The 15411-nt window shown below is 42.3% G+C and overlaps 2 pseudogenes; both read left to right on the top strand.

The window, feature by feature from the left end:
• Positions 1 to 259: 259 nt before the first annotated feature.
• Positions 260 to 13413, top strand: LOC147453594 (uncharacterized; annotated as a pseudogene).
• Positions 13414 to 13423: 10 nt separating this feature from the next.
• LOC147453593 (uncharacterized) lies at positions 13424 to 14142 on the top strand (annotated as a pseudogene).
• Positions 14143 to 15411: the final 1269 nt, after the last annotated feature.

Genomic DNA, 15411 nt, shown 5'->3' with positions numbered 1-15411 from the left:
GAGGCTAGGAAGACTTCTAAAACCCGGGGAAAGAGCAAGGTGCGAAAAGAGGAAGATTACGCCCTCTCCCGTACTCTCCTTTGTCTGTAGCTTGGCTTCTCTCACTTTCGCAGCTCGCTCCGAATCATGAAGGTGTAGGGAAAGGACCTCAAGTGTCCTTCCCCAAAAATAATTGTGACCACGTGGCGACCGAAGGAGGCCGAGAGCCACGTGGGAGCAATTATTTTATGGGGAACGATGGCGATGGTGTTTGAGCCGCATGGTCGCTTTCTGCTAGGGTTTGTGGATTCTTCTGCTTTCTACGAGGGTTTGTGCATGTTCTTTGCCTAAGGTGCTCTTTGCAGCTAGGGTTTGTGCAGGTTCTCCTAGGGTTTTTGCAGGTTGCAAGCTGCATTCTTCTCCTAGGGTTTGTGCAGGTTTTATGCGTTGCTTAGGGTTTTTTGTGTGTAGCGAAGAGTGTTTCAATTTGCCTAGGGTAGGCATGGATTTTAGGCTTTTGAGAGGTGGTGTTTTGAGGGGTCGAGTTCTGCACAAAGTTTGGTTGCTGGAAAGCGAGTGTGGAACTTTTTGTATGGTTTTATATGGGGTGAAACTCTTAGAGAGTATAGTGTCTTTTTGTTCGAAGGGAGATCTTGGAATGAGTTCGGAGTCGACCTTCTGCCTTCTGCCTGATGTTGATGAGGGTATTGGAGGAGGTGCATCTAGGCGTCGTGAAGCTGGAGGGCATCTTGGGGGTGGTGCAGTTCATGGGGGTAGTAGTTCTTGTCAACCTAATGAAGCTACTGCTGATGGTGTAGGTAAACTTGGAGTAGTCGTAGAACTTGGAGTAGATGAACTTGGAGCAGTCGTAGAACTTGGAGCAGATGAAGCTTCTGTAGCAACAAATATCAACAAATTTGGGGGTTCTGGGACAAATCTCGGATTTGTATCAGCTGATGGAGAAATTTGTCCTTCTCCAGAGCAACAGATGGAGGTTTTGGCTATGCTACAAGACCTGCTGGTATTTCTTAACAATTCTGTGTGCATGCATGTTATTGTTAGTGATTTAGAATATGCATGTAAGTAGGTTTGCTTAGGATTATTTAGATATGGATTTTTTTACTGATAACAGTGTCTGCATGCTGTTTTGTTTGTAATTTGTGTTTTCTGCTTTGTGTAGGTGTTGTGCTTTGTAGTATGCATTAGGAAATATCTGAGGTCATTTGGAGGACCTTCTAAGAAAATGTATTTTTTGCACTCTCTCTCTAGAAAAAATGGCAAATAATAGAGCTGGGTCTTTCATGGTAAAAGTTCAAAAAGTGTACTTTAAGTAGATTCTTTACTCTTCTGAACATTCGTTCGTAATGATTGAGGGATAATCTTCTTTTCAGCTGCATTGAATGAACCTCGTCAACATGGAGGGAATGAGGCTAACATGGAGGGACGAAGGCGCAGCCGCTATTCACTTTCCATTAAACCTGCACATTTGGCTAATGGCGCACTCCTCAAATGGCACAAATGTTACGCAAAAATGAGCCAAATATCACCTTCACATAGATTTGGACAATGAGTACCAACCATTGATTAAGCGTAGTAAAACAAACACACATATACCTCCCGCTTCCATAGACACGCTCGGAGCTCAGGGAGCTAAACACATAGATATCTGGACAAGAGGCTCTCTCTACCCTAAGAATCCAATGACTAATGCGTCTCCACCGTTTGTCAATCCTACAAGCTTATTGACCTTTGATGGTGATGGAGAAAAGGGCCTTCTGGGTTATTGTAAATCTCTTACAAGAGAAGCTGAAACTTATAAGAGCATTCTCCAAGCTCAACAATGTGAGATTGTTCGTCTTTCACATTTACATTCTATAGATCAGGTTACCATTTTGCAACACAAAACAGAGGTACAGGAACTGAAAGGAAAGGTACGAAGTTGTCAAATGAAGGACACCATCTTGGGTGGTCGTATCCGAAAGAAGAAATTGCGCAATCTTGAAACATTGTAGGTTGCATCCGGAGGTCTTAAGAAAAGAATCCGAGCATTAAGGTGATGCTTCTTGGTTGGCTACATTGTCTTAGTTAAGTAATCTTTTTGTTTTTTCTTGTTATGCATTGTTTTCATGTGCCTAAATAGTGTTAGTGAAGTAAAATTTCTGTTATTTACTTATGCATTGTCTTCATGTAGAGATTCAATCTATCCTGACAAGGAAAACATTGACCCCAAAGCCAATATAGGAAAGAGATTGAAGCCACTTATAAGTAGAAGCCTGGAAGCAGATATAGTACATGACAAGAAGTTTAAGGTCCTACAACGAAATGTAGTGGACCGCTTTATTTAAAAGAACTCAGTGCCTGCAAAAGAGATACAAGGCACACTTGATTCACTTGGTGTAAGCAAAAGAGAATATTCGGCTATACAAAAATCTGTCTCATCCATCTTTGTTAAGAAGGGTATAAAATCCAAACTTTTACCATCAGCCTCAAGTGTTTGGAAAGAGAGGCTTCAGCTTAACGAGGCACAGGGAGACTATCTTGGACATCCCTTTCATATTAAAGCAAATTACAGTGGCCATGGAGAAAACATGGCATATGATGAGTTCAATAATATTTTTATGGACTTGCAGATGTTACAGAAGATAATGGTGGAGTTTTACAACATCACATTTGAAGAGTCACGAGGGGTATTACATTTTGTGTTGAAACTGGATGAGTGTGAGCTTGTTAAAGAGAAAAAGCTAGAGCGTGTTACTATTACTTAAATGAATAGAGCCCTCTCAAAGTGTCCCAGTGATGATCCTTTGTATTTTAGTGCTCAATCAGAATCTAACATATGGTGGCTTGGTGCCTTTGAGGTAAGCGAGATTCTCAGGTAAGCTCAAATGTTCACATCTACTTAAGTCTCATTTATTTTGTGTTGCAGGTAAAGAAAGAAGATCATGAGATTCTATATTGGGTGTTCCATTGAACTAATATTCCGGAGGTGATTGATCGACAAACTAACCAGGGAGAGGTACTACGTCTAGATGGAAGGGGAGACTTTCAAGTTCAGTGGCATCTTGCAGGTGACCTCAAAACATTAAAGTGCATGTATAATTGTGGAATGGGTGCAATGGAAAAGTCGCCGTGTTTGTTCTGCATGGAACCTGCAAAGGTCATGGACCCAAAGTGGTGGAGGAAAGCTCCAACACGTCACATTGAGGACCCTGCTTTTCGACCGGTTTTGAAAATACCACTTGTGAATGTCCACATCTGTACAATGCATGCCCTTTGTAGAATTGTGGAGAAATTGGTCTACTTATATATCGGGTTTGCTTGGAAAATTAAGAACTCAACAGAGCGACAAGTAGCCCTGCAGTGCTTAGAATTGGTACTTTCGGATATGGGGCTTCATGGTGTCAATGTGAAAATCCAGGGGGATGAAAAGAGATCAACTACTGAGAAGGATGTCCCAGGTAGAGTATCAGAGCTGGAAAAAGCTACATATTGCAGTCAAAGACCAAGAACCAACTACTCGTAACGCGAAGGCTGAGGTTTGGCGATCAATAGACATCCTATTTTTTATGTGCGACAAAGATGACTGGTCACAAGGTGATATGAACAAGTTCAAGGAGAATCTCAACCTTCTCAAAAAATCATTCAAGACAGCATGGACAGACGCCCAGATTACTCACTACATGGTATTATCGTGTATTTGATTCTCTTTTATGTGCAACTATGTGAGTGTAAAACATTCTAACTAATCTGTTTTCATATCCAGCACATCATCTTCAATCATTTACCATATTTTATACAAAAGTATGGGAACCTGGCAATATGGAATACCCAAGGGATGGAAAAGTCTCATTACATGGCGAGAAATGATTATTTCAGGCACACACGACATGGTGGCTCTCGAATCAAGGCTAATAGTTTGAGAGAACTATTTGAATGGTTCTATCGTAGAATCATTCATTGAATGCAGGCAAAAGAAGTCTTGGCCTCTTCAGCAACAGCACAAGACATCAGACATTTACAACAACAAAGAGTTAAAAGATCAATGTCATACAACAACTCCGGTGCTCGTGAAAGTCAACAAAGGTGGAGAGAGACAATGGTGTATGTGAACCACAAGTGGAGAAAGATACTATGAGTGGATGACATTGTACAAAATTTCTGTAATACATGATCTTATACAATTTCTACTTGAAGTGTATCAAGATTTCGAAGGTTCAATTTTGTTTTTTGGCACATCACCCTTGTAACGAATCATGAGATATTTGCCATACTCTAAAAGTTCATCTGGGTTTTGTCTACCAAGAACTAGTGCCATTGCTGTGTGTAGTAATACGCTGCCCAACCACCTGTATAGCCCGGGTAGTAACCAAAACAATCTCTAGCAAACACTTTGTCCACAAGAATGACTTTATTTGCACTTTTGGGCAGCACGGGTCCACCCAAGAAGCGTGATAGTGTCTTTAATGTGTAAGTTGCTATTGAACCCTCTTGTGACATGGAATTGTGAAAAACTACTATCGGCGACTCGCAAAGCTTTGAAAGGTACTGCGCTAGGGCCGCATCCCTTCCACCATACTCTCGAGTCCTCCGCCGAAGGAAGTCATCCTTGTCAGCAATCCAAGACTGCACATATCATGTCTGAGTAAGTGACACACACACACACAGAGAGAGAGAGAGAGAGAGAGAGAGAGAGAGAGAGAGAGAGAGAGAGAGAGAGAGAGAGAGAGAGAGTTACCATGAAGCTCTCATCCTACAGAAGGAGGTTTTCCTGCCACCACAGGTCTACAGATGTAGTTGACCCCTGACCTGAATGGTTAAACCAATCCTCCACTTCTTTGTTACTTGTTGATGGTCTTAGGCTTTGTCTTATTGCTTGGAAGGTGGCTTCATCAGGTAGTGTCTCCTTGTATTTTTCAGCTTTCTCAAAGCATCTTTTGAGGCATTCCATTGGATTGCTGGATGTTTCCATTGCCTCATCATCACTACTATCCTCTGAAACAAATCCACTCCTCTCCTCTTGGACTCTGGAAATGATAGCCAGGGAGAAGTCCTCCCTTAAATAAAAGATGCTTTGCACCTCATGTAAAAAGATATAGGTCCTGTCTCCAATCCTGAAGTCAGGCATAGTAGGCAGCATCATCTGATCATGCTTCTCAGTGAAGTTACTGACATCCAAAGGTACTTTGATTTCTGTGGTTTTCACAGAGAGCATCTTACTTCTTTGTACTTCAATTGCCTCAACCTCAAGGTCGACTATATCTTCGACCTCCTCGACTTCTTGTATATGTGTTGTCTCCTCGCATTCTTCATCTGGCGTTGCATCCTGCTCCTCTAACACCTCATCAGGATTCTGCATGAGGAATCCAAACAGGCTGTTCAGGTAAATCATAAAGTCAAAGGATTCCTGAATAAGTTTGCACTCTTTTTGGTGCAAAGGGTAGGCTGAATGTCGGCAAGCAAGTGGTAATTCCCTATACTTCTTCAGTCCCTGTCCCTTTCCACCACAGTCATTTAAATGCTCAACAGTCATACTGGGCAGAACAACCCTCCCTACCTGCACCATCACTTCAAATTTATCTCTGTAGGACTGCAAGAATTCACTGTGCTGAGCTAACACGTCTTCAATGTCAAATTTTGGGTTAAACATAGAATGAACTAGATCATATTTGTCCCCATCGCCACAAGATGCTGCAAAATCAAACAGCCTCTCATCAGTCAGCTGGGTCTTCCAGAGAAGACACATCCTCTTTGGCTTTACCTTTACTTGCACAGGGACTGCTTTCTAGGACATCTGCATCATCTGAGAAGTCTATATTCCTCTTTCTTGTATTTTTTCTTGACAAGTACTGTAGAGGGTGAGGGACCCTTGTAGGGTGAGGGATCCTCTTGGCCTGGTGACCTCTCTGACTGATCCTCACCAATTGACTCTTCTTCAGATATGTCCTGACAAAAGTCAACAGTTCTTTTGGCAGAAACATTAAGCAACTGAGCCTGCAAAGGCTGAAATCCTGGCACAAGCTCTGGGTCTGGTTTCAGCCTCTTCTGCCTACTGAACCTTGATCCTATTCATCAGGAAACATGACAAGTCTCTCTCTCTCTCTCTCTCTCTCTCTCTCTCTCTCTCTCTCTCTCTCTCTCCAAAGAACATAAAAAAAACACACAATGACTTTGTGTGTGTGTGTGTGTGTGTATGTGTCTCTTTGTACTAAAGGCGCGCATAGAGAAAAACATACTCTTTGCAACTCTGTACGCGTGCCTTGAGTACAATTGAGAGAGAGAGAGAGAGAGAGAGAGAGAGAGAGAGAGAGAGAGAGAGAGAGAGAGAGAGAGAGAGAGAGAGAGGTGGCAGGTGTCATGAAGGTACTATAGGCGCATAGAGAGAGCTGCAGCCAGTGTTTGGTTGGCTCTGCGCGCCGCTAGTACACGGGGAGAGAGAGAGAGAGAGAGAGAGAGAGAGAGAGAGAGAGAGAGAGTTTGTCTATGTAAGTATGTGTTGAGGTCTGTGTGTGTGTGTGTGTGTCTGTTGAGGTGTGTGTGTATGTGTGTCTATGTGTGTGTGTGTTGAACAACAGTATGGGTTTTTCTTTGTTTCCACACACACACACACACACAATTTTCTACCTACCAACTGTTGGAAATACAGAGAGACAGAGTGGATCACCTTTTGTTGGTGGAGTTTGCAGAAACTCCATGTGAGGTGTCTCCTCCATTGCTTTTTCTCTGTCAATCTCTCTCTCTCTCTCTCTCTCTCTCTCTCTCTTTCTATGGTTCTCTCTCTTTCTCTCTCTCAAAATCACACTTATAACGGATACACACAGCGGCGCCACACGTGTTACTTAAAAGTAGAATATAATTGAATGATGCCACACGTGCGGTCATTATTGAGCCCATATACTTTCGTACGTCACATATAATGGTGATGAGAGAGAAAAACCACACCGCGTCAAAGAGAGTGAGAGAAAGAGAGAGAGAGAGAGCCGTCGTCTGTGTCTCCGACAGAAAGTACCTGCAAGATTGACTTGACCCATCTTTGACATAATGCAGGTTTGCGTCCTTAGAAGGTTTGGCCCTCTCTCTCTCTATCTCTCTCTTCCTTTGCTTCTGAAATGTCCCTCTATATGTTCCTCTACCTCTCCCTCCCTCTCTCTCTCTCTCTCTCTCTCTCTCTCTCTCTCTCTCTCTCTGTTTCTCTGTCTATTTTTCTCTCTCTGTTTCTTTCAGAGTATATTCCATATCTAGCTATGTCTTAACAAACAACACACACATACACACACAAACACACACAAATACAACACACACACACACACACACACACACATAAATACAACACACACACACACACACAGACAAACACACACACATACACACACACACACACAAATACAACACACACACAAACACACAAAATGCACACCAACACACACACACACACACAGCCCCCCCCCCTCTCTCTGTCTCTCTCTCTCTCTCTATACTAAAGGCGCGCGTAGACAGGCACGTCCAGTTTGTATGTCTCTTTGCGCGCCTTTAGTACTGTGCATCCACGAGTGAGAGACATGGAGTGTATCCACGAGTGTGTGTGTTTGTTTGTGGATGTGTGTGTGTTATAGAGAGAGGAAGAAAAAGTGTAGAGACTGGGGAAGGCGGGAGAAAGAGAGAGAGAGATTCTTTCTGTACCCTTATACTAACGGCGCGCGGAGGTGTGTTTTGGGGTCAAAACATGTTTCACGCGCGCCGTTAGTAATGGGAGTCTCTCACTCTCTCTCTTTAAATATGCTAGGCTATAGAAAGGGGAGAGAGAGAGAGAGAGAGAGAGAGAGAGAGAGAGAGAGAGAGTCCTCCATTTTTATATAGTGAAATGGCTAGAACAAAGGCCACTGCAAGGAAGGTAGGCAAGGGACTAGGATTAGCAGCTAAGGCAAGTAGCAGATCTGCAACCCCAAAGAAGAGACCTGGAAAACCAAATAAATTTTGAAAGGTCCAAGGGTGAAGAAGTTACAGAGCTGCATGGGACTTTTCAGAGAAATCAGAAAGGCAGAGAAATGTGTAGATTTTTTCATACCAAATCTTCCCTTTCAGAGGATGGTGAGGTCCATATGTGAAGAAGCTACCTCGGGCACTAAAAGGTGGAAGGTGGTGGCATTGATGGCTCTACAAGAAGCAGCAGAGGACTTCCTACTCGAGTACTTCAGTGACATCACCATCGTAGCAGCCCATGCCCACAGGGTTACTGTAATGGACAAAGATAGTGAGACACTAAAAAGAATAAGGTGGAGGTATGAAAAACTACTGGTCCCCAATGTCTGCAGGGATAAGAAAATGAGGGAAATTTTGTTATACCCCCCTGAGCTATTTCCACAACTCACAGTTGTAGATGTCACACATGATGTGAATACAAGGGCAAGGGCAGAGACGGTTGCTCGCCAAACAGAGGACATGAGGGAAGTAGAGCTTAAGGAGAAAGCAAAAGTAGTAGTGGAGTCCTAGAGGCAAATAGAATGCAACGTGACCCTGTCCATAGAGGCAAGCAATAAAGAAACTCTACTTTCAATGAAGGATGGTTTGCTTGCAGAGATACCATTTGTAGATGGAGCCAGAAAGCCAGCTCTGGAAAAATTGGACATTAATTTATTGCTGAATCCAGATGCTCAGATCTCAGACACAATTATCTATGCTTGTCTTAAGTAAGTGTTACTATCTTGCTAACTTTGAAAACTCAGATAATAGGTTTACTAGCTCAGGTATACTCTCTGCAGCTTGATCAAAAGTCAACTCCCACCGCACACCCACATGGAGGTGTTTCTTCTTGATCCACAAATGTCAGTGATTATTAGACAGAAGAACAGTCCATCAAGGACATCTGAGAGTTGGTTTCTCCACTGTGCTATGCTGGAAGTAACTGTCGTCATCTTTCCATATGAGAACAACCATCACTGGAGTCTCATATGCCTTGATGTTGACCAACCAGCAGTGTGGGTGTTCAATTCAATAAAAGGAACCCACCCTGAAATTAGGTTGTAAGTGTTATGTATCAGAAAGTGTTTCTTATAGATATCCATGTAAATTTGAGGCATCAAGCTAACATCTTGATACTGCTTTGTGCAGTTGTATAAAGAGGTTGTTGCTTGCTTATGGAAAGCTATGTGGAAGGTATGAACTATACAAGGCCCCAATCAAAGATGTACCTATCCCAAATCAAATCGATGGAAATTCTTGCGGCTGGAGATGTCTTCTCCATGCAGAATATGTCCTACAAATCTACTTTGCATTAAAACCTTTCATGACTAAGGTAACCATTTGGCAATGCATTCAATCAGTTTTGGTTTAATTTATACAAGACTTCTCACCATGTGGTCTTTCAATTTTGCAGAGTGCTTTAAAAAACTACACATGATTATTTGCAAAGATACCGGGTAAGTTTAATACAACACCTTCTTTTACTATGTCGAGCCCCAGAGAACCTGAAGATAGCGGCTTGGATGACCGCACAATTGATATGACAATACATGACGTGCCACCACAACAAACCCCTGCATCAGATACAATGGAATCACAACGGGCCGAGGGGGTCATATCAGTTGAAGATGAAAGAGCCGAGGATGAGGAAAGATCAAATGAGCATATGGAAGGTGCTAGTGTACAACCAGAGGGGCTTATGGAGGAGACAATGAAAGAGCCAAGTCAGCCAATGGAGGAGCCAAAAGAGCCTATGGATGAAACCTTGGATGAGGAAAGCAGGCCTAGGGATGAGCAAACTGATATGGATGAGGCAAGGATGGATGATGCAATCCGGCCAACCGAGGCAGAGGAAAAGACCTTGGAGGAAACCCTGAATGAGGCAGAAAGAGCCATGGGGAAGACCCTTGATGAAGATGTGAATGATGACTATGAAGATGTGAATGATGAAGCTAAAGCAGACGAGAGCAACAACGACAACAACAGTACAGAGACCCAGTATGGACCCTTGCTACCTGTAGATACGGTTGTTCCGTAATGTCTATTCAAGTATGGAAAAATATGTTCAGCTTCTAACTACTTATATGTACTTGTCAAATTTTACAGAGGTTGATTATCTTGGACCTCAATGGATTGCTGCTGATGCGCGTGCCTCTCGGTGACACACAACCCTTTGAGGATTTACAAACATTTCGGATGGGAACTTGTCGAGTCGTGCTTCGCGTCCAGGAACCAAGGAATTTATTCAGTTTCTTCTTCCGCACTTCAGAGTTGCCATATGTTCTTCAATGCAAAGGCAAAACTTGTCGCCTCTAGTTACAATAGTTTGTGGTGTATGCGGCGCTCACACGTCACATTTTTCCTTTTTGTATGATCAAAGAAAATGTGTTACCGTCGAGGGCCACTACAACCCTAAAAAACCACATTTACCTCTTTTCTACAAACTGTTTAGCCAAATCAGTGTACCCTTTGATGCAACTAATACATTACTAATTGATGATACTCCTGAAAAGGGAGAACTAAATCCACCGAGAATAAATATCTCACCACCTTCTTTCGAGGGGCATTCCTTTGATTTTTACCTTGAAGACATTCTGATTCCATACTTACACAAATTGTATCTCAGTCCATTGTTCACGGACGAGTTTGTACTTTCTAATGAATTAAGATGACTCTTCTATCATGTCTTTGTCTTGTCTAACATTGAGAGAGAGACAGAGAGAGAGAGAGAGAAAGAGAGAGAGATTTGACATGCTAAAGAAATGTATTTCAAGCACACTTATATTCACAGGGCACAATTGACAAATGAGCTCAAAAAACTTCATGTATTGAAAGTCATTCGTATACACTTGGGTTCACAATAATCTCTGTTACATTGACACTATTTCAACCCGACCATCCAACTCTTTGCACAGAATATCTTTTTCCCTTCGGCGCATCAGCTTATGGCCAGCTAGGAAAAAGGAAAAATCTGATAGGTCCCTTTCCATTGACTCTTCAATTATGTCATGCCGCAACTGCAGAAGACTGCATAGCTCCCTTATTGTAACCGCCAACATTAGGCCATTCTCTTTATCAATCACTTCCACATCCACAGAAGGATTATCTTCCAAACCTGCAGAAACCTGGTCCATAGGAATGTACTTACCTTTGAGCAGTTGTGATCGCATATACCAAAAGGAGACTAACAGTGATTGGCTTGCAATCATGTACTTGACAACTAGAGTATCAAGCGCGACCTCGCACCATAAGCCAATCTCTTCCTTTACATACCATCCTCTGTCAAGAAGTTTGTCACAGAATGACTGCTGAAATGACTTGCACATGAACATAGTTTTCGTAACACGGATATTGTAGCTATGAAACAACTCTATGAAGAGTGCAGCAGGACATAAGTTTGCAATTCTAACCAGTTTGGTGGGAATAGAGCTACGTAGAGACCTCTGTATATCCTTGTAGAGCTTACTTTACATTGACCCCACCATTGTTTCCTCGGAAACTGGCCAGTCCACAGTGTTCCAATCGGTTGGTAGAGGCAGTTTCACCAACATGCCATTCTTATTCCCTGAGCTGAGTTGGTAGAAGTGGTCATAGAAAAATATTCCTTCATCAGCCAGGCTTTTGCTGCTCCTCCCTGAATACTGTAGAGAACCAATGTGGGCATGAACAACAAGGAAGAGGCCTATTATGCACTCCACAGGATCCCATTGCTCATAAGAAGAGGGATAAACATCTGCAATATATATAACAAGAGTTAAACTAAGAGTATCAATAAGTAAAAATGACAAATCTAATGTAGTTAAGATGTGAAGAATGGAGACATTTCTCATAAGAAGAGGGATAAACGTTGCAAAATATATAAGAAAAGTTATAATGAGAGTATCAATAAGTGAAATGACAAATCAAATGAAATTCAAATGTCAAGAGTACTTACAATTGCAACGTGGTTGATGTATATCTGATACATTTCCACCGTTTGCTATCACGTCTGGATGGGTAAACACATGCTGAACAAGAACTTCCTTTACAGATCTTTTGCCGATTTCAACTTTGAAATCCAACACTCTGGCCTTCCATGTTGAGCGGTAAACATTGATACCACTAGACCTCTTGGGTCTTCTTGGTTGCATGAGGACACATGAACCTTTGTTTATCCTTTGTCCAACCCATTGGTTCTCTGCACTTATTGAAGTTGATATTGTAATTGAGGATATGCTACTACTCGGCCTTCTAGGCAAAGTTCAGTTGTTGGTTGTTGGTGCACCTAGAGTTTCTTAGGCGAGAAGACGTGGAAGCTATAGCTCTCAGAGAAAAGCTTTAGTGGAGGGAGATTCACTTTGAAAGCATTCTAATGGAAGGACAGTGTTTTAGAATTCCAATATCTTGTGCGGGCTTAATGGTCACCCTCCAGTACGTTAATGACCATAAGAGAATATCAGCAGTGGGACCACTGGCAAGCACCTAACAGCTCAGTAAAAGCAAGGAAGTTACGATGCCACAATCCTAGATTCGTGAAAGTTTTTAGGCTATTTTCCTATTTTTTGAGTCTTTCCATGTACTTTCCTACGTAACGTAGCCCTCCTGCTCATTGGACGCGCTCTATTTTTCTCTCTCATCATATGGGCCTCCAAATGACCTCCGAAATTTCCTAATGGTTGAATGTTCTAATGCTGGTGGTGTACCTATGCTGGATGTGGAAGCTGGCAGCAATACTGTGCTAGGTTTTCTTGTTGGTAATAGCAACCTTGAGGAGTTGTTGAGTGTTGGGGATAGTGGGGCCACAAAACACAAGGATAATTGGGCACGTAAAAAGTTTGACACATGGAGGAAAATGTCTAGTGTGGATTGTGATATTCCTCTTGAGAAGTTGGATCTTCGTCAACTAAATGAAATGCTTGCTAGGTCTTTGGTTGTGGTATGTAAACAGGATGGTGGCTTATTTCCATCAGACACATTGATGGGAATGTTGCGGTGCTTTGGTAGAATGATAAAAAAGGAACAGGATTTGAGAGTTGCTTCTACTGGTATTGTTGAGGTGCCGTTTGATATTGTACGAAATACTATCTTTAAATCTACTCAAAACGCTATTCTGGCTGCAATGCGAAGGTCGGTCACTGCTGGAGTTTTCAAGGAGAGGAAAAAATCTTCAGTGATTGGTGTTAGTTTGCAGCAGGAGATGCTACAGAATGTTGATTTCAATATCCAGCATGGTCGTGGGTGTCAAATGAGATTTTCTTACTTTTGCATGTTGCATTTCTCAATCATGGGTGGTTTAGAGCTCTATAAGCTTGAGAGGATGATGTTCTCGTGTGGTAAAGATGAGCTTGGAGAATATGTTAGGTTGGTTTGTGAGTTTTAGGCTTATAGCGGTAAGCTTCTTAGTTGGCACTTAGTGGCATTGAGTTTTTTTGTGCTTGCAGGTTTTGTGAGCGTGCTAGCAAAAATTATAAGGTTGACTTGATGAATTTTCAGCCGGAGCACTTTCCACCTCTCAAGTGAGGTGCGCATGGCTGCTGCGCAAGATATTCTGTCTCAGCCTTTTCACGGGTGTGGAAGACTAAAGGCCTACAAGTAGGTTTTGGAGGAAAAGTTCTCAAACTTTTGTCAGAATATTGAAGATTGTGCCTTTCGTGTGTTATTGTAAGTTGATGATTGTTGGTGTTGGTAGTGGTTTTATGGTTTTTGGTATGTGGTTAAGGTGGTGGTGCTCGTGGAAAGAAGCAAGATGTTGCAGCTGTTGGTGGACAGGTTGCTATTGTTTGTGTTGGTCCTGCTGGAGGGTTATCAGCAGGGTTTGCTGGTGGTTGCACCGCTTCTAGTGTTGATATGTCAGTTGATGTTGGCAGTTCTTGTGCTTCAGCTTGTAATATTGGTTCCACTGGAAAAGGGTGTTCAACTAGTATTGTTGGTTCAGGTGGCAGTAAGAAAGTTGGTGTTTCTAGTAAAGGGTGTTCAACTGGTATTGCTGGTTCAGGTGGTGTTCATTTGAATCCAAGTGTGCCTTTTGTTCCCTACAGAATAGGGAAAGACATTCCTTTTGATGAGAGCCTTCTGTATGAGCTTCCGCCTGAATCGGCCAGAGCTCTAGGTATTGGTGGTCGAAATCCTCCCGTGTCAGTGTTTCTAGTTTGCAACATGTCAAATTGCGTTGTTAATGTGTATGTCGCGAAGGAAAATATTCCCTTTGTACCTTTGGAGAAGAAGTAGTTGGACTGTTGGAAAGTTTGTAGCTTACGAAAAGTAGTAGTTGTGCTGCAGAGAACTATGATTAATCTTGTTTTGTTGGATTAATTTTGTTAATGGAAATCGATGTTATATTCTTTTCTCTCTCTGTGTAATAATATTTCTACAAAAGGGAATGCTTTCTACTGGTTATAGGCAGCATCTTTCTGACTTCAGCAGTAGTAGCAAACTACAAGGGCAGTAGGTTGAAATTCTGCTTGTTGCTGATGTGTCGCCATTAGATTGAAATTCTGCTTGCTGATGTGTCAACACTAGATTGAAATTTTTTTTGCTGATTTGTCTGTCCTAGGTTGATGTTCTGGATGCTGATGTGTCTGTCCTAGGTTGAAGTTCTGGATGCTGATGTGTCTGCCCTAGGTTGATGTTTTGGATGCTAATGTGTGAATAGTTGTTTGCACTTGGTGACAGTGTGTGTTCACTGTCATAGCTGACTGTGTTGTAGCTGACACGATCAAGTGGGGTGGAGCAGTCTATACCCTCCATTTAGTGTCAATTATGGATTTTAATAGACACTAGATGGAGGGCCAAGATGCTCAGCCCCTTGGCCCTGGACTTTGAGGAATTTAAAGAGCACACATTCTTGTAAGTAGATTTCAAATTTATGAAGCAGTATAATATTTGGGTTTTCAAAGTCTCTTGTGCAAAATTCTCTCTCTATGTCTATTCTTTTATATCTAGCATCTCTCAGAACCAGCAACTCGGTCATGTCCCGGCTCATCCCTATCCCCCGTCTAGTTGGAAGTGGGGAAGGGAAATCCAAAGGACATGTCCGTCGGCCATTACCAGGAAAAGGAGCAGATTGTGCGATCCTTGGAAATTTGCATCAGTTTTACCATTTAATCCTAAGACTAAATTATGGAAGAGGGAGGGAGAGACAAAGAATGGATTATAACACACGGAGGGAGGGAACTTGGATCGAATCATCACACAGAGACAAAGTAAGGAAGCCATATTAATGAATATTACATGAGCCTTGCTTGCAATGAAAGATGGAGAATGGAAAAGAGAGGGAGATGGATAATGGTGTATGAAGAGAGCTAGAAGAAAATAAAGAATAAGTTATGTTAGCTAATGGAAATAGAACCTTTCTTGCGACTATGGGGTAGGGAAAAGACCTCCACTATCCGTCAAAGTCTAGGGTCAGGGGGCTGAGCATCTTGGCCCTCCATCTAGTGTCTATTAAAATCCATAATTGACACTAAATGGAGGGTTAGGATGCTCCACCCCACTTGA

Source organism: Adiantum capillus-veneris, chromosome 7 (assembly GCF_014529385.1).
Source record: "Adiantum capillus-veneris isolate H3 chromosome 7, ASM1452938v2, whole genome shotgun sequence".
NCBI lineage: Eukaryota > Viridiplantae > Streptophyta > Polypodiopsida > Polypodiales > Pteridaceae > Adiantum > Adiantum capillus-veneris.
The sequence above is the reverse complement of the archived record's forward strand: the minus strand, read 5'-3'. Positions and strand labels throughout refer to the sequence as shown.